This window comes from Psammomys obesus, unplaced genomic scaffold, assembly GCF_907164565.1.
Source record: "Psammomys obesus unplaced genomic scaffold, mPsaObe1.curated_primary_1811, whole genome shotgun sequence".
In the NCBI taxonomy this organism is placed as follows: domain Eukaryota; kingdom Metazoa; phylum Chordata; class Mammalia; order Rodentia; family Muridae; genus Psammomys; species Psammomys obesus.
In genome coordinates this window covers 20,859,604-20,878,349 of record NW_026596095.1, presented here as the reverse complement: position 1 = coordinate 20,878,349, position 18,746 = coordinate 20,859,604, and positions in this window count along the sequence as shown.

The window sequence follows — 18,746 nt, the reverse complement described above, 5'->3', positions numbered from 1 at the left end:
AAAAAAAAAAAAAAAAAAAAAAAAAAAAAAAAAAAAAAAACAGTAATAATATATATACAAAAAGGAGGACCTGGAGAGAGAGAGACAGAATTAAAATTGAAAACAAAAAAAAAAGTTACAGTTAAAAATAAAAAGCTCGTCACAGCATTATGGGATAAGGAACCACCACAGTTACTGTCGAGTTCATTTTCTGTTAACCTACTTCTGGGCATGCAGCCTACCCTTGGGTGTAGTTTGTTTTCCAGGTAAAACTATGTTGAAGAAAACTAAACATTCATTTGCAAGCGATTCTCAGTTGGAACTAGCTCCTGGGTCCGGGATGGGGAGAAACATAGGCCCATCTCTCCTTTCAGCTGCAGGAGCGGGATCTGGTGCAGCCCCATGCCGGCTATGTGCATTAGGCCTCGCTCTCTCTGAGTTCATAGGTACAGCAGCCCTGCCGTGAATAGAAGCCCTTGTTCCCTGGGCACCCTTCATCCCCTCTGGCCCTTTCTATATCCTCTTCCGTAAGGTTCCCTGAGCCATGTGGGGGACATCCAGTTTAGGGCTGAGTGTTCCAAAGTCTCTCACTTTCTGCATAATGTCCAGATGCCCCCATCTGCTGCAGGAGGAAACTTCTCTGATGATGGTTGAGCAAGCCGCTAATCTATGAGTCTACCACAGTGTCATTAGGAGTCAGTTTATTGTTATGTTCCCTTAGAAGTACAGTAGTACTTAGTTTTACCCTAGGTCCCTGGGCTATCTAGTCTCTAGTCTCAGGTTCTTGGTCACCCAAGCAGTATTGGGTATGGATTTCATCTAGTGGAGTGGACCTTCAGTCAGATCAGAAATTGGTTGGTCACTCCCACAGGTTTTGTGCCACCATGGTAGTAGCATATATTTCAGGCAGGACACTATTGTAGATAAAAGGGTTTGCAGCTGGGTTGGTGTTTTCATTTTCCCTTTGGTAGCGTGGAGAGCACCTTCCTTGTACCAAAGACACTCGCAAGTAGGGGTGAAGGCTCGATGTAGGCATAAGCTCAGCCTCTCCACGTCCATTGAGTTACGTAGGTTTTGTCTTCAGCAATAAGGCCTTGCTGGCAGTTCGTGGAGAGCAAACTATAGCCTTGCCAACAGTCTGGGTTGTTTGAGAAGTGCCATGGACCCTTTTGGCCAACAACTCAGTTAGATGTAACCAGTTCCTAGTACTGGAAGAGTCATTTGGTGACAAGAGATGGCTAGTTGAGGCTCTATCTTGTCTGTTATTTGACGATTTCATTTATATCATCTTCATACACTCATGGTTTTTAAGAAGTTTCTACTGTATTAGGTTTCCATACTACCCCTCGATTTCTACTGTCTCTCCCAGTATTCTCTCCTTCAACCTCCTCTTCCCTAACCCTCCCTCCTTGATTCTCTCATTCCAGCCCCCTCCACTCATAACTATGTATTCTAATTCCCTTTCCTAGGGAGCTCTATCTGCCACTCCCTCACCAATCCCTTACTATATATATAACTTCTGTAGTTCTCCACATTGTCGTATGATTGTCACTGACTGAACAGCTAATATGCACATGTAAGCAAACACATTCCATATTTTTCTTTTCTGGGTCAAGGTTCCATCACTCAGGAATTTGTTTCCTAGTTCCAGCATTTACTTGCAAATTTCATGATTTCTTTTCTTTTTAATGGCTGAGTAATATTTCATTGTGTAAATATACCACATTTTCTTTTCCATTCATCTGTTGAGGTATATTTAAGATGTTTCTAGCTTCTAGTTATTATGAATAGACCAGCAATGAGCATGGTTGAGTAAGTTTCTCTGTGGCAGGAAGACCCATCCTTTGGGTATATGCTCAAGAGTGTATGGCTAGATTTAGGTAGATCAATTCCCATCTTCCTGAAGAGCCATCATACTGATTTCCATAGTGGCTGTACAAGTTTGCACTGCCACAAGCAATGGATAAGTGGGTTCCTTATTCCACATCCTCACCAACATGAAACGTCATTTGTTGTATTGATCTTAGCCCTTCTGATGGGTATAAGATGAAATCACAAGCAGTTTTTATTTTCATTTATTCACAAGCAGTAAGGATGTTGAACATTTCTTTAAGTTTTTTTTTTTCAGTCATTTGCGTTTCCTCTTTTAAGAATTCTGTTTACATTATATGAGCTACTATTCAACACTAAGAGGTTAAAAAGAAATACATTTCAAAAGTGTAGATCAGTGGAAAGGGGAGCTAGTATAGAATTGGAATATAAAAATAACCAAAATTACATTTTCTATCTGAATGTGAAATAGGTCATACTGAGTGCTTCTCAGCTTGCCACCGTTCAAGCTAAGCTGCCCTCGTTCACGTGAACTACATACACTCAGAGCTTTTGGGTCCACAATGACTCTTAAGAAAACAGCAGCTCTGACTAATTTGGTTCAGCTGAGAGTCTCTGCTACCCAACCAGTGATGAACTCCCTCTCAGCTCACAAGAACCTTCCCGTGAAATCTCTCTTAGCTTTTCTTAGCGCTTCTGTCCTTGAGCCGAGTAGTCCCTTTCTTCTATATCCTGTAGCCTAACTATTCTTCAAGCATCCCTTCATCCATTAGGACTTTTCAAAGGTCTTTTTCCTCCCTTGCAACATTAATAGATTCACAAAAGCAAAACCGGTGAGAGAGGGATGGAAGGGAAAGGCTAGCCAGGTGTGTGGGTGCCTTCACTTTTGCTCATCTGGCATTTAACAACACAACACCAGCTGATGTCTTGTAATTAGTCTCCCATTAAAAGATGAAAATGAGGCTGGAGAGGTGACTTGGCAGTTACGAGCACCTCCTGCTCTTGCAGAATACTTAAGTTTGGCTATGAGACCCGACATCTGCTGGCTCACAACAATCTATAAATCCAGCTTCAGACTGATCCTGTACTCCTGGCCTCCATAGGTACCTGCACTCACACCCACATACTCACACACAGACATATGCACACCCACCGAATTTAAAATATTTTAAATAAGTGCTGGGGTGTTGAAACATAGGCCAAGAATGGAGACATTTGAGAATTCTGAGTACTTGCGAGGACACTCCAAGAAAACAAGAGTCTTGTGACCTCAGTTTCTTCAAAACACTCAAAAAGAATGTTCTTAGAATGTTTTTGGGCTCCTCCCAGGTGCAGCAGATAGGAGTGAGTTTTCTTCAGATTACTCATTATTGCTCACTGATATCATTCATTTATACATCTCTATGGGAAAAAAACGTTTTTGGCACGTGTGGCTCGCCCTTGTGATTGTATACAGCTTGAACTCAGGAGACCATCACTCCAGTGACCTTTCTTAGCCCTCAGAGGCTCTGAAGAATGTTGGCTATTGCAGGAGACTTCAGTCTACCTCACTTATTGGCCCCATTCTCCCAGGTCCCACTGCCTCTAGGGTGGTAGCTCTGGGAAGACAGCTCAGCAATTAAAAGTGCTTACAACGCTTTCAGTAGATCCAGTTCTGTTCCCAACACCAACACAGCAGCTCACAATCATCTGTAACTCTAGTTCTAGGGGATCTCCTCTGACTCCCAAGGGCTCCTACACAAAAATGGCATACTTACAGTCAGGCCCATACACACATAAATAATATAAAATAATTAAAAATAAAATGCAAACATTGTGCTGCTACTTTATTTTATTTTTATTAATTACGCTTTATTCACTTTGTATCCCCCCTATAGCTCCCTCCCTCCTCCCCTCCCAATCCCACTGTCCCTCCCTCTTCCTCACCTGTACCCCTCCCCCAGTCCACTGATATGGAGGTCTTCCTTTTCTTCCCTCTGATCCTAGTCTATCAGGTCTCATCAGCAATGGCTGCTTTGTCTTCCTCTGTGGCCTGGTAAGGCTGCTCTCCACTCACAGGGAGGTGAACAAAGAGCAGGCCAATCAGTTCATGTCAGAGACAGTCTGTGTCCCCATTACTATGAACCCACTTGGACACTGAACTGCCATGGGCTACATCTGTGCAGGGGTTCTAGGTTATCTCCATGCATGGTACTTGGTTGAAGTATCAGTCTCAGAAAAGACCCCTGTGCCCAGATTTTTTGGTTCTATTGCTCTCAGTGTGGAGCTCCTGTCCTCTCCAGGTCTTACTATTTCCCCCTTCTTTCATAAGATTTCCTGCACTCTGCCCAAAGTTTGGCTATGAGTCTCAGCATCTGCCTCAATATCCTGCAGGGTAGAGCCTTTCAGAGGCCCTCTGTGGTAGGCTGCTGTCCTGTTCCCTGTTTTCTCCCTCCTCTGATGTCCATCCTCTTTGCCTTTCTGAATGGGGATTGAGCATCTTAGCCAGAATCCTCCTTCTTGATTAGCTTCCTTAGGTATACAGATTTTAGTATGTTTATCCTATATTATATGTCTAATGTCCACTTATGAGTGAGTATATACCCGGTGTGTCTTTCTGCTTCTGGTATACCTCACTCAGGATGATCTTTTCTAGCTCCCACCATTTACCTGCAAATTTCATGATTTCCTTGTTTTTTATTGCTGAGTAATATTCCATTGTGTAGATGTACCACAATTTCTGTATCCATTCCTCAGCTAAGGGGCATCTGGGTTGTTTCCAGCTTCTGGCTATTACAAATAAAGCTGCTACAAACATGGTTGAGCAGATGTCCTTGTTGTATACTTGAGCGTCTTTTGGGTATATGCCTAGGAGTGGTATGGCTGGATCTTGAGGAAGCACTATTCCTAATTGTCTGAGAAAGCAGCAGATTGATTTCCAGAGTGGTTGTACAAGTTTACATTCCCACCAACAGTGGAAGAGGGTTCCACATCCTCTCCAGCATGTGTTGTCACTTGAGTTTTTGATCTTAACCATTCTGATGGGTGTAAGGTGAAATCTGAGGGTCATTTTTATTTGCCTTTCCCTGATGACTAAGGACGTTGAGCATTTCTTTAAGTGTTTCTCTGCCATTTGATATTCCTCTATTGAAAATTCTCTGTTTAGCTCTATACCTTATTTTTTAATTGGATTCCTTGATTTGTTGCTGTTTAACTTCTTTAGTTCTTTATATATACTGGATATCAGCCCTTTGTCAGATATAGGGTTGATATTGGGAAGATTCTTTCCCAATCTGTAGGCTGTCATTTTGTTCTGATGACAGTGTCCTTTGCTTTACAGAAGCTTGTCAGGTTTATGAGGTCCCATTTATTGATTGTTGATCTTAGAGCCTGTGCTGTTGGTGTTGCTGCTAGTTTCATGTCAACTTGATACAAGCTAGAGTATTCTGAAAGGAGAGACCCTCAGTCAAAAAAAAATGCTTCCATAAACACTGGACTGTAGGCAAGAAAGCTTTTGGACATTTTCTTAATGAGTGATTGACCAGGGAGGACCCCATATATTGTAACTGGGGACACCCCTGGGTTGGTTACCCTGGGCTCCACTAGAAAACAGGTTGAACAAGTCATGAGTAGCAAGCCAGTATGCAGCACCCCTCCATAGCTGTCAGTTCCTGACCCCAGCTTCTGGCCCTGTTTGACTTCCTGCCATGACTTTGTTTAATGATGAACTGTAATATGGAAACATAAGCCAAATAAACCCAACTTTCTTTGGCCATGGTGTTTCATCAGAGCAAGAGCAACAATAACCCAGTAATAGTAAGACAATAATAAATATTTTAAAGGAGAAAAAAATTAAGGAATATTTACTGTGTGTGATTTATTTGGTACCTCCTACAGGGCTTAGTTAATTCACAAAGAAACATGGCTACTATGTTTTACCCATTGGGAAATTATACTTTACCAAATACCTTATGAGTCAAGAATGACCAAAATATCTTGTTTCTCCTACTGTAAAGGAGTTACTAGCTGGGCAATGGTGGTGCACACCTTTAACCCCAGCACTTGGGGGGTAGAGGCAGGTAGAGCTCGAAGCTTGAGGCCATCCTAGTCTATAGAGTGAATTCCAGGACAGCCAGAGCTACACAGAGAAACTCTGTCTCAAGAAACCAAAAAGGAAAAAAAAAAAAAAATAAGAGGAGGGCAAGGAGAGAAAGAGAGGAAGGGAGAGAGGGAGAAAGAGAGAGAGGAAGAAGAAAAGGTAGTTACTATACCTTAAAAAAGATTAAGTTGGTCACAAGAAAATCAAATCACATAATCAGTTGTATAGAAACACTTTATTATGACTAAGAGTGTACAGACCCCATGATACTTACAGTCAGATTTTACCATCACCCTACAGAGAATAAATAAAACAGAATGACGTTAACCTAAGTAACAATGTTCACAGTTTTTATTGTTGTTGTTGTTTATAATGTGTTGTAACCTGCTTAACCTGCTTAAACTCTACAGCCCCTCCATTGAGACCCACTTTAGTTCTTAGCATAACTGTGGTTCCTCTGTTAACACCTGCTGTCTCCTTTAGCATAGCAGAAGCCATTTTGCTTCCAAGTCTCCATTTTGATCATAAGGTGAAATTAAATTCAAGTTCTCAGGCCCCACGTGCCTGAGACCAGGGTAAAATTCAATAGTTCATTACTTGCTGCTTAGACTAAAGTAATAGATGATAAATTCATGTTCTGCTTGAATTAAAGGTAAATGTATATTGTATTAAATTTAAGACTGCTACATCCTGCTATGTTCCTTTCTTCTGGAACAGTGGGGGACTGGAAAGCCCCAAGCCTGTATCCTAGCCAATCAATTTAAAATGCTTTGTCTAACTACCTAAATACAATATATTTGGAACAAAATCGATTATGTTTAACTGGTCAAAGTGATGTAATGCTGCCCTCCTCCTCTTGTTTCCTATACCTGGTTACCTGATTGTGGTTTTTCATATATATATTTATATGAATATATAAAAATTTATATAAATATATATGTTTATATAAATATATAAATTATATATATATATATATAATTATATATATATAAAACTTGCCTTAGAAACAGACCAGCATCATAGTCTGGCTCCTGAGCCCAAATTATGTCTCCAACTCATCAATTTTGTTTAGCATCCAATAAACTTCCATCAATCTGAGTCTGATGTTTGGGTGGTCAATTGTGAGGCTATTTCTAAACCCATAACAAATACTTTTATTAATCCTTTGAAAATTTTATACAATGTATTTTGATGATATTTACCACCACCCAGCTTTCTCCAGATAGACCCCTACCTTCATACCTACCCAATGTCATGATCTCTGTTGTCCATATATATATATATATATATATATATATATATATATATTTGCGTGTATATACATGTATATATATGTATGTATATATATATATATATATATATATATATATATATATATATATATATATAATCTAGTTTGTGTTGCTCAACTACTCTTAGGTATGGGGACCACCAAGGAGCATGATTATATACTAGGTGTCACACAATTAAAGAAAACGCTCTCCCAGAAGCTATCAAACAACAGCTTCTCAGCTAGAGGGTAGGACTTCATACCCACCTCTTTACTCTATGCTAGGATTGTGTCTGGCTTGAGTTTCCGTGGGTCTTGTACATGCTGTCACAATCACTGTGAGTTCCTATGTGCAACTTCCTTGTTGTGTCTAGACAATATTGTTTTCTTGAGGTCATCCTGCACTTCTGACTCATTTTTGTTTGTTTCTTTTTTCATTTTTTTTATAAATTATAGTTTATTCACTTTGTAACCCATCTGTAGCCCCCTCCTTCTCCCAATCCCACCCTCCCTCTCTCATCACCTCCTATGCCCCTTCCCAAGTCCACTGATAGGGGAGGTCCTCCTCTCCTTCCATCTGACCCTAGCCTATCAGGTCTCATCAGGATTGGCTGCATTGTTTTCCTCTGTGGCCTGGTAAGGCTGCTCCCTACCCAAGGAGGAGGTGATCAAAGAGCCTGCAACTGAGTTCATGTCAGAGACAGTCCCTGTTCCCATTACTAGGGAACCCATTTGGACACTGAGCTGCCATGGGCTACATCTGTGCAGGGGTTCTAGGTTATCTCCATGAATGGTCCTTGGTTGGAGTATCAGTCTCAGAAAAGACCCCTGCAGCACTTCTGACTCTTGTAGTCATTCCATCCCCCCTTCCTCTAAGATCCCTTGGCCTTGATGGAGAGCGTTGTGATGTAACCTTCCATTTACAGCTGAGCACTCTGAGGTGCTCGCTGACTGTTCTCACACTGACCAGTTGGGAGTGTCTGTGACAACTGCCACCTACTGCATAAAGCTTCTCATGGAACCATAAGAAACTAAAAGTTCCTATACAACAAATGGTACCATCATTTGAATGAAGAAGCAACCTACAGAATGGAGAGAAATCTTTGCCTGCTCTGACAGAGGGTTAATATTTGGAATATACAGAGGCATCATCTTGAAGTCCACTGCCACCATCACTGTCTGTGCTGAGGTTGACAGCTGCTTTGCCCAGGGCCTCCACAGCAAACCTGAGATAAATACACTGCATCAAAGAAACACTTCTATTCATTTTTACAGATGTTTTTTTTTTTTTTTTTTTTTTTTTTTTTTTTTTCTGTCCTGACTTACTCTTTATGTTTAGCTTGGCTGTTTACAGTTACTTCTAATTATAATTTCCTTACTTTAGGAGAATGGAGATATGTATCAGAAAATGCTAAAATACTTCCTGTGTTTATATGACTGAAGTGTAATTACTCTGTGCAGTTCTAAAATGTGCTCATCTTAAACACAAACCTGAATCTGTCACTCCCTGGCTAGAATTCCTTCCAAGGCTTCCACCAACCATTTGAAACCCATTTAAAACCCAAATTCCTGAATGTGAATGGCCACTGTATTTGTAAAAGTTCACATGACTTCAGAGTTTCTCTCTTTCCAGCTCTCAAAAGAAAGCTCTGCCTTAGGTAGAGCTTCCCATCCTTTCTACAACCTCTGTGAGACCCCATAGATTTGAACACAGGAAATACAGACAGAGCGTGTGTCTCCTTATCAGCCTGTTTACTTTAGTCTCCCTGTGAGGGCAGAGTGATGAACGGTAGTAAGATGAATAACATCCGAAACAAAGCTGAGAGAAGGAAAATGACTCACACATAACAGCAGGAACACCAAAGGAATGTACAACTAAATCTTCATTCAAAGGCTACACTAATGGAAAGTGTTCTGAGAAGATACTGTCTGCTCTGTAATGAATGACTGGGATGTGCACCAGCGGCACAGCTCTGAAGGTGATAAGGGATAGAGGAGACATCAGGCTATCTGCCATCTCATTTCCTAAGCAAACTCCCAAAGACAGCAATGAGAGGAGACAAGAAAGCATTGACTGCAAGTATCTGAAATTTTATTACTAAAAATACAACATAAACAGATTTCAAGAAAATATGGCAGGACAGTAGCAGATTTTCAAGTTACATTATCATCTACCTGAGTCAACATGCAATGGATAATAAACCTATTCCAGTAAAGCAGGATTTTTTACATGATTAGTTGATTATTAGAGTCACTAGAAAAGCAGATAATCCAACTACAGGTGGCTCTTTCTCAGAAAATTGGGAATAGCTCTATTTCAAGACCCTGGATATAAACCCAAAAGATGCTCTACCATACAAGGATGTAGGCTCAACTATGTTCATAGCAGCTTTATTCATAATAGCCAGAGTCTATAAACTATCTAGATACCCTTCAACTGAAGAATAAAGAAATTGTGGTACATTTACACAATGGAATACTACTCAGCTATTAAAAACAAGAAAATCATGAAATTTTCAGGCAAATGGATGGAACTAGAAAAGATCATCATGAGCAAGGTAACCCAGATCCAGAAAGACACACATAGTATGTATTCACTTATAAATGGATTTTAGCCATAAGTATAGGATAACCATTCTACAATCCACAGACCCAAAGAAGATAAGTAACAAAGCGGGCCCAAGGGAGGATGCCTAACTTTTACACAGAAGGGGAAATAAAATGGAGATCAGAAGTGGCTGAGAGAGGGAAGAAGACAGGAGCCTAGCAAAGCTGTCCCCTGAGAGGTTCCACCCAGAACTGGATCAAAACAGATGCTGAGACTCACAGCTAACACTGGCTGAAGCCTATGGAGTCTAGTGGAAAAGTGGGAGGAAGAAGAGAAGGATCTGGAGGTGACAGGAGGTTCTACAAGAAAAACAACAGAGTCAACTCACCAGGGCCCAGAGGGGCTTGTGGAGACTGAAGCACCAACCAAGGACCATACTCCCCAACACAGATGTAGCAGATGGGCAGCTCACAGTTCATGTGGGTTCCCTAATAAGGGGAGCCTGGGCTGACTCTGTTGCCTGCTTTTTTATTACTCTCCCCTGGCGGGGCTGCCTCACTAGGCCTCAGGAGAAAAGGACAAGCTCAATCCTGATGTGACTTGATGATCTAGGATGGGTGGGGAAAGAGATTACCCTTTTCTGAGGAATAGGGGAGGAGGGATAGGGGAAGAGGAAGAGAAGGTGGGACCTGGAGGAGAGGAGACAGGGGCTAAGATCAGGATGTAAAGTAAATAGATACATACGTACATACATACATACATACATATATACATACATAAATTTTAAAAGAGAAAGAGAGAAAAAAGAAAAGCAGATGATGCAACACAGGTGACGTTTTCAGAATGAGTGTGAACCACTATGAGCTGTGGATGAAATCATCAATCCATGACCAGGAATCTTCCTTAAAAAAATACTCACTGTTGAAACCTTATATAAGCAGCCACCACAATCCTAGGTAGTCAGTGCAAGTTTGCCAGCAGAACCAGGAGCCCGGCTGGGCCTCACATTTCTTTCAGCTCTCATAGGAGTGCATCTGAGTGCTGAACCTATGCACATCTGGAGTGGGCTGCAGAGATACTCTATCTGTCCGTTAGTCCTCCTGCTCTTCCACAGAGAAGGTACCACCAGGAATAAGCAAGAAGGACCAAGAGTATCAGCCCAACAGGCCACCAATGGGCATGTGGATGGATGGTGGCTTTACAAGGCACAGTAAAGGCTCAGGTGGGGTGATTTGAAGATCTTATTGAGTTCTCCTTTCATTCCTCAGGAGCATTAGGAATACCGGACAGGACTTGGGGGTGGGGGTCTTCTAAATCAGAGGTGGGAGGTCTGAAGGGGAAGCTGAAATTACTTAGTGTTTCACCACTGGACACCAGCTTACCTGCCACCACAGCCGAGCATGCTAATGCCTCCAGCTGCTGCACTCTCCACAGCTGACCATCCTCACTCATCCTCAGGCTACGTATTTTGTGTGCAGCAGAACATGTCCATTTCTATTCTGTATCTGCTGTCTTTTCATAACTGGTGTTACTTATCTGGTCCCAAACTCTCATCTGAGATCACATTAGAACCTAATGAGCTTATAAAGTACAACCATATGGCTGTGGGAGCAACTTAATCCATTGCCCCTACACTAACTAACTAACTCTGGATGTGCTGTGAGGTTTATTTTGTTTTGTTTTGTTTTCTTTTTTTTTTTTTTTTTTTGTTTTGGTTTGTTTTGGTTTGTTTTGGTTTGTTTTGGTTTGTTTTGGTTTGTTTTGGTTTGTTTTGTTTTGTTTTGTTTTGTTTTGTTTTGTTTTGTTTTGGTTTGGTTTGGTTTGGTTTGGTTTGGTTTGGTTTGGTTTGGTTTAAGACTATAGCCTTTATGAGCCTCCTTTCCTCCTATAAGCTACACTAGGTAACTCTAGCCATTCTCTACCTCTAAGAGTTGAGTTAAAATATTGTCCCCTTCAAGAGCCCACCACCACATGGAATGCCAGACACCTGAAGCCCAACAGACTCTTTAAAGCCCTTTAAGGCCTCATCCAGCTGAAGAACACCCTGCTGTTCTTGAAGGTCCAAATCTCTGAAACACTGATGCAGCTCTTATGCTGTACTGCAATCTCAGCATGGAAAATGGACCCAGTGGAGCATAGTAGCCCAAGCCTATGATTCCAGAACCTGGAAGATGGAGGCAGAAGAGATTGTGAGGTTAGGACATCCATGGATACACAGCAAATTTGAACCCCCTGAGATACACAAGACCAATTGGAAAAAAAAAAGGGGGGGGGTGCAGGAGGACTTAGTCTGCAGAACAACTCTAACTGAAATAGAGAAATTCTAGAAGGGAGTGTTACCCTTTAATACATCATCCTCACATCCTCACCCATCAGAGATGATGAGTCAGATGTGTCTAAGGCCACTAAGTCTCAAGAGAGCTGTATCTTTGCCCTTTCAACTCTAGCACATCACCTCACCTAGGGCTGAGGCAGAGCTTCTCCGTTCTCTGGAGCCAAAATTACACACTCCGTTGGGATTAATTAGATCTAGCTGGGTACCAGGAAAAGCTGAGCAAAAAGAAAAAGAAAAGTGTGACATTCCCAAGTAGGAAAGAGAATGACAGAGAGGATGAAGAACCCCCAGTGGACAAAGAGGAAAGGGCCTAATGATGGGGTCTGTAAGTAAGGAAGCCACACCCAACAAGGAGATCATCCAAAGAATCAGGCCAAATACTGAGGGGGAGAAGTACAGGGCAAGCTACAGCCACTCACGGGGACCAGAAAGCCTCCCCTGAAGTCCTGCAGCATATGCTGAGCCCGGGACAGTGCTGGGGGAGTTACAGTCAGCCAGCTTCTTTCCCACTGGCTGTAGTCAGTGAGAGGCCTGGAGCCTACCCAGCCCTGCTTCCTTCACCTTTATGTACATTTTAAGGACCAGACCAGTCAACCAGTCAATTTATTATTAGTAGTACTAGTAGTAGAGGTATCATCATCATCATCATCATCATCATCATCATCATCATCATCATTATACTAATAAAGTCAGGCACACAGTCAGGTAGGAGGCAAAGCCAGAAACAAATCCGACTTTTAATTCCAAGTTAGTATTCCCCACTGAACTGTATTCCCTTGCTCTCTAACTTATCTCCCACCAGCTACGATCTGCCATTCCATCAGGCACATCCAGGAATGGATTCTTAGAGAGCTGAAGCAGTCTGAGCAATCTCCTTCTCCCAGATCCACTCTTTCTTCAAAGCCAACTTGCCTTCCTACTGAAAAGTCTTGGACTCTGTGAAAAGAAAGAAGAAAAGTGGACACAAGAAGGAGGGGCCCAAGAGAAGAACACCTGCCGAAGTCCTCCTACCTCTTGAATTCACAGTTTCCCGCTGGGAAGCATAGGCACTCACGGTAGTCTCGCTGGTCACAGCCAGCTAAACACTGCCAACACAGTAGGTGCTGAGAAACACTGGGAAGTCCCTCATGCCCAGAACAAACAAATCAGAATCTCCTGTCAGGGAATCCAGGCAGTGGATGCTGAAGCTTCCCAGGTGATCCGAATATGCAGAATCACTAACAAAACAGCTCCTCTGTGCTCAGGTGCATCAGCTGGGCATAGCAGCTTTCTGGGGGTTGGGGGACGAGGGGAGTCTTGGATGTAGAAAATAAAACCAAATAAAATAATTCTCCACCTTTTTGTTGTTGGTGTTATTCTGTTTTGTGTCCTATAAAACTCTAAAGATAAGGCAGTAATATCAGCAGGATCGATACTAATAGTAATTAGAACTGGATACCATAATTTTTTTCTTGGCAGTCCTCAGTAGACTCCTTGGGGCAGAAATAAGCTGTGCTCCCTTCTACCTTCTATTGCATGCCTGGCAACTGGCTGCCCTGCCCATTGGTTCTTCTTCCCTAAGCATCCATTCTTTCCTCCAGCCAAGGCTTAGTCTACAGGAAGTCACTCTCATGGACCGAATCTCAGAAGTCTCAGTAAGACAGCACTCACTTGGTCATCGCTTTATGTTGCCGACACACAGAACAAGGATAGGTTGGTGATTGCCAGTGAAGAGAGAACTGTATGACAGAAACCGAGAGCACAGTTCACAGAGAAGGACACAGAGGCAGGAAGCCATGCATGCATTTGGCAGTCCACAGTATAAAAATGCAGTCCCCTCATTACCTGGCTGAGCACTTCTCTGTGAGTCCAATGCTATAAACTAGACCATAGTTCACGTCTGTTTCACTTTATGAGTTGGAAAAGGTGGCCTTGTGTATTGACAGCAGGACCTGAGATCAGATTCCAGTCTGGTCTTGGACCTGTGTTCTTCGAACGAGGTTTTTAACCTCAGCTTTTTCATCTAGAAAATGAAAATAATGGTCTCTAACTCATATGGGTATTACAGATTCGCTTAGTGTTACGTACTTATTCTTTCAGAATTTTAAGGATATAGGCAGTGTACTTTGATCATGTTTCTCCTCTCCTCTTCTGGTGTCCTTCTCTTTAAGCCCTCTCTTCCCTATCAGTCCCCTCCTCTTTTTATGTCTATTTGGGGGGTTGTGGCCTGCTGTTTAGCTAGGGTTGCTTGCTCCTGGAAACAAAAGGCTGTAAGGCTCAGCTTATGTTTAGGCAACATGGCACTGATATGGATACCTGATATGAGTCAACTAAATAAAACATGACTGACACTGGACGTTCAGGGAGCTATGAGTCAGCACAAAATGGCTGACACCAGAAGACCTGGGAACCACAAAGTAAACAGTAATGCAACCTGTTATATAACTGTTTTGGCTGAGGTCCCACTTTGTATGATTCAATATAAAACACAGCCTTGAGGTCAGAGGCCTAAGCCTACACCTGTGCCTTCACCAGCCTGCCTGTGTGTGCTTGTCTGTGGGGCTATGTACCTACTCCTATGTGGCCTGTGTGCAGCCTGTCTGTGTGTAGGCTGTGTGTACCATCATGGGTACCTCCCTCTAGCTACCTGCCACTGGCCACCTGACTAGAGGCCTTCGCCTAGAGTTAGAGTGTATGTATCACCAGTCAACAACTCTTCAAGTTCTCCTCAGTCTCGCAGACTCCTGTGACCCTCCTTTTCTGGCAATAGAACATGAACCTCATATTTGCATAAATATGAGTAATAAGTAATTTATTTGAGCAAGCGCAACTTACCAGTGGCTATAGCATGGAGGAATATCACTCCTCTTGCCTACAGCAACCATTACTTGTCTATAACTTTCCAGAGGGAGTAGCGAAAACTTATGAGCCCCTCCCCATCCACAAGGGCTTGTTGATGTGCACACTCTGTGCAGGTTAAGATTGTTTAATAATAATAATAATAATAATAATAATAATAATAATAAACAGTGCCAAGCATAGTGTTCTTCATCTCAAGTTGTTGCTCACGGGTGTCACACAGATACCCCCAAAACAATATAAGCGATTGCCACTGATGTTGGTTGACTACCATAACTTGATGGCAAGATCCATTTGCTAAAGACACCATTTAGCTTTGACTGCAGAACATGGAAAAGTCAACCTTATTCTAGCCAGGAAACTTTCCTCTCTAGTGGCTGTCTTTCATAGTACTGGAAAGTGCTATGTAGGCTGCTGGGGCTAGAGGTGAACAGTCAACAGTATTTCTCAGATGTGAAGTCTGTGAGGTAAAATAAGAATCAACATGTGTTAGCTGTCACTCCCCATGTTCCCTCCTTTACCCTGTTGTGCCCTCTCCTCTGCCACTCAGTCCCGCAGTCTAGTTTTCCTTCTATCTCTTTGCAACACCATACTGCTCCATTTGCCCTTTATTGGAAGGGTCTCTCCTCCATCCTGACAACTTACTAGCTACCCCATCTCTGGCTAGTCTAAATGAAACACACATTTCTAAATCTTGAAAACTAAAATCTACATATCAGAGAAAACATGCAGTGTTTGTCTTTTTATGTCTAGGTCATCTGTCTCCGGATGATTTTTTTTTTTCTGGCTCTATTCATTTACTTTCAAATTTCATTTTTCTTTTTTTAATGTTATTTATTTAATTTGATTATTTATTTAATTTAATTTAATTATTTATTTAATTTAATTTAATTATTATACTGTGTATCCCAGTTGTAGCTCCCTTCCCCATCCTCTCCCAATTCCACCTTCCCTCCCTCTTCTTCTCCTATGCCCCTCCCCCAGTCTAATGATAGGGGAAGTCCTCCTCCCCTTCCATCTGATCCTAGTCTATCAGGTCTCATCAGGACTGGCTTCTTTGTCTTCCTCTGTAGACTGGTAAGGCTGCCCCCCCTCACATGGAGGTGATCAAAGAGCCAGCCCATGGGTTCATGTCAGAGATGGTCCCTGTTCCTATTATTGGGGAACCCTCTTGGACACTGAGCTGCCATGGGCTACTTCTGTGCAGGCGTTCTAAGTTATCTCCATGTATGGTCCTTGTTTGGAGTATCAGTCTCAGAAAAGACTCCTGTGCCCAGATATTTTGCTTCTGTTAACAGCCAAATATTCCATTGTGTGGATATGCCACACTTTCATATCCATTCATCAGTTGATGAACATCTATGCTGCTTCCAATTTCTACTACTATAAATAGGGCTCCAATGAACAATGATAAGCAAGTGTGTCTGTGGTAAGATATAGAGTCTATTCGGTATATGCCCAAGAGTAGAATAGCTGGATCTTGTGGTAGATCAATTTTTAGCTTTTAATGAACCTTCACATTGATTTTTCGTACTGGCTATATCACTTTGTACTCCCACTAGCAATGAATCTGTTTTACCCCTTTTCCTGCATTCTTTGCAGCATGTGCTGTCTGGTGATCTTAACCATTACAACTGGAGTAAGATGAAATCTCAAAGTAGTTTTAATTTGCATTTTCCTGATTGCTAAGAGGGTTGAATATTTTTTAAAAGTGCCTCAGGCATTCCTGTTTCATCTTTCAAGAACTCTCTGCTTGGTTCCAAACCTCATTTTTTAATTGAGTTATTTGTTTATTTAATATTTCAGCATTTTGGGAAGCATGACAAGATATGCTCAAGGGTCCGATAGTGGCATGAATGTCCCAGGGGTAGTCAACTGCTCTCTTGTTACATTTAAGGCCACACGAGGAAACAAACTGTTTGGTACCATGAATTTGGGGAATTCACAGGTGCCAGGGGTAAGCCTACCACTATTAATTCTGCTAAATGGACATAATATTAAACTGTTCTTTAAATTTCTATCTTTATCTATATACCTCTAGATTAGTGAAGTTCTCAGACATCCTCAGAGAAGTTTCCTTGTGCATTGGCTGACAGTTGCTGCAGAAACTTCCAATGGGTAAAGTGCAGATATATGTGTCAATGGAGTACTCAGCCAGGAGTAGAAAGACATCTTTATCACAACAACTCCCCATGGCTCAGGAACAATCATGGAAAAGGAAGTAGAAGTTGGTAAAAGCCAGAGGTTTGGGGTGGGGGGGACTAAAACAGAACAGTATATTCTAGACATTACAGAATCACCACAGTTATGAATTCCCAACAGGGGTGTTCGCCTGCACAAGAGCTGCACTAGATAAAGGCAGCCAACATCCCAGCATGCATGGGAGGGGCTCTGGAGCCCCTGCTCAAAACTGAGGGGCTATGGGTAGTTTATGGCTTCTGGGGAAGGGAAAGCCAGTTTTCGTTAAAGGTGTGACCTCTAGTCTGTCAACTCTGCTCCAGTGGATGACACCACAGCCGTGGAAATGTGAGCAGCACAAATTGGACTGAGTGCACTATAAAAACAAACATAATGTAAGTTGTGAGAAGAGGTAGGAGGAGTTAGAATGAGATGGAATACGGTCAAAATAGATTATACACGTGTTTGAAATTCTCAAATAATACAAATATATCAAAAGTATTAGTTTATGATGGTGTGTAAAAATAGCAGACATTCAATAAATAATTATGACACACAGATAATGAGAGCAAAACTGCTTTCACAACAGCAAGAATCGTTATGTAACAGAATATAGAGAAGCATTTCACTGAGCTGTAGAAATGGCTCACTGGTTAAGAGCCCAGCTTCTCTTCCAGCGGATGAAAGTCAAGAGCACTTGCTTCAAGAGGATGAAGGTTCAATTCCCCACACGCACTTGGTGACTTACAACTGCCTGTGACTTCAGTTGCAGACATCTGACATCCTCTTTTAACCTTCTCCAGCACCAGACACACATATGACCCACAGCCATACATGCAGACAAAACACCCATCCACATGCAAGTAAAAAAATAAAAAAGAGAAAAGAGATGTTTTGCTGATATCCCAAGATTATTTTATATTTATGTTTTTGAAAGCTTGATCTGAGAAGCATTTATGGTTTTTCAGTTGAAGCTCATTGCAAACAAAATTCCTCTGAACAAATCCTTTTTGTTGTACTAATTACTGAGAAGACCTAGGTTACAACTACTCACCCAGGAAATCAAACTTAATTAAATGGTCTCTGATTTTAAAAGCAAAGGAGAGAGACAGACAGACAGACAGAGACAGAGGCAGGGAGACAGAGGCTGATGGCTAAGTAGCATGTAGTCCTGGAGAGATGAATATAAGATGAAGGAATTTGAAATCAGAGGCACTTGTGACTGATATGTGAAGAAATAACTCATCTTTTTCACATTATGCTTAACAAAATGTGGCAAAAATGTGTCTAATAACTTTTTTCATATTTTCTTTTAATTACCATCAAATGCATAGATTCTTTGTGGATCAAAATAATTAAGTACCTGCAAGGCATTGAGAATATTTCTTGTGCAACTACTTTCTCCCCAGTGAGGTGGGGATCGTGACAGTTGTGTGTGAGGTATGGAGCTGGTGGTGCTTGTGAAGCATTTAATATTGAGCGTCCTGCTTTGTTGTTAGCTCTCAGATTTATCTGTGTTACTAGGATTAAAGAGGTTTTGCCAGAAGAACTTAAAGCATGGCAGAACAGGGCTGGCTAATCTCCGATTGCTAATCTTGCCACAAGATTACAGTGATATTTTGGCTGTGCCATAGGCTCCAGGGATCCTTGTTTATTTTGTTCAGCTTGTCAAACTGTTAAGTACAAAGTT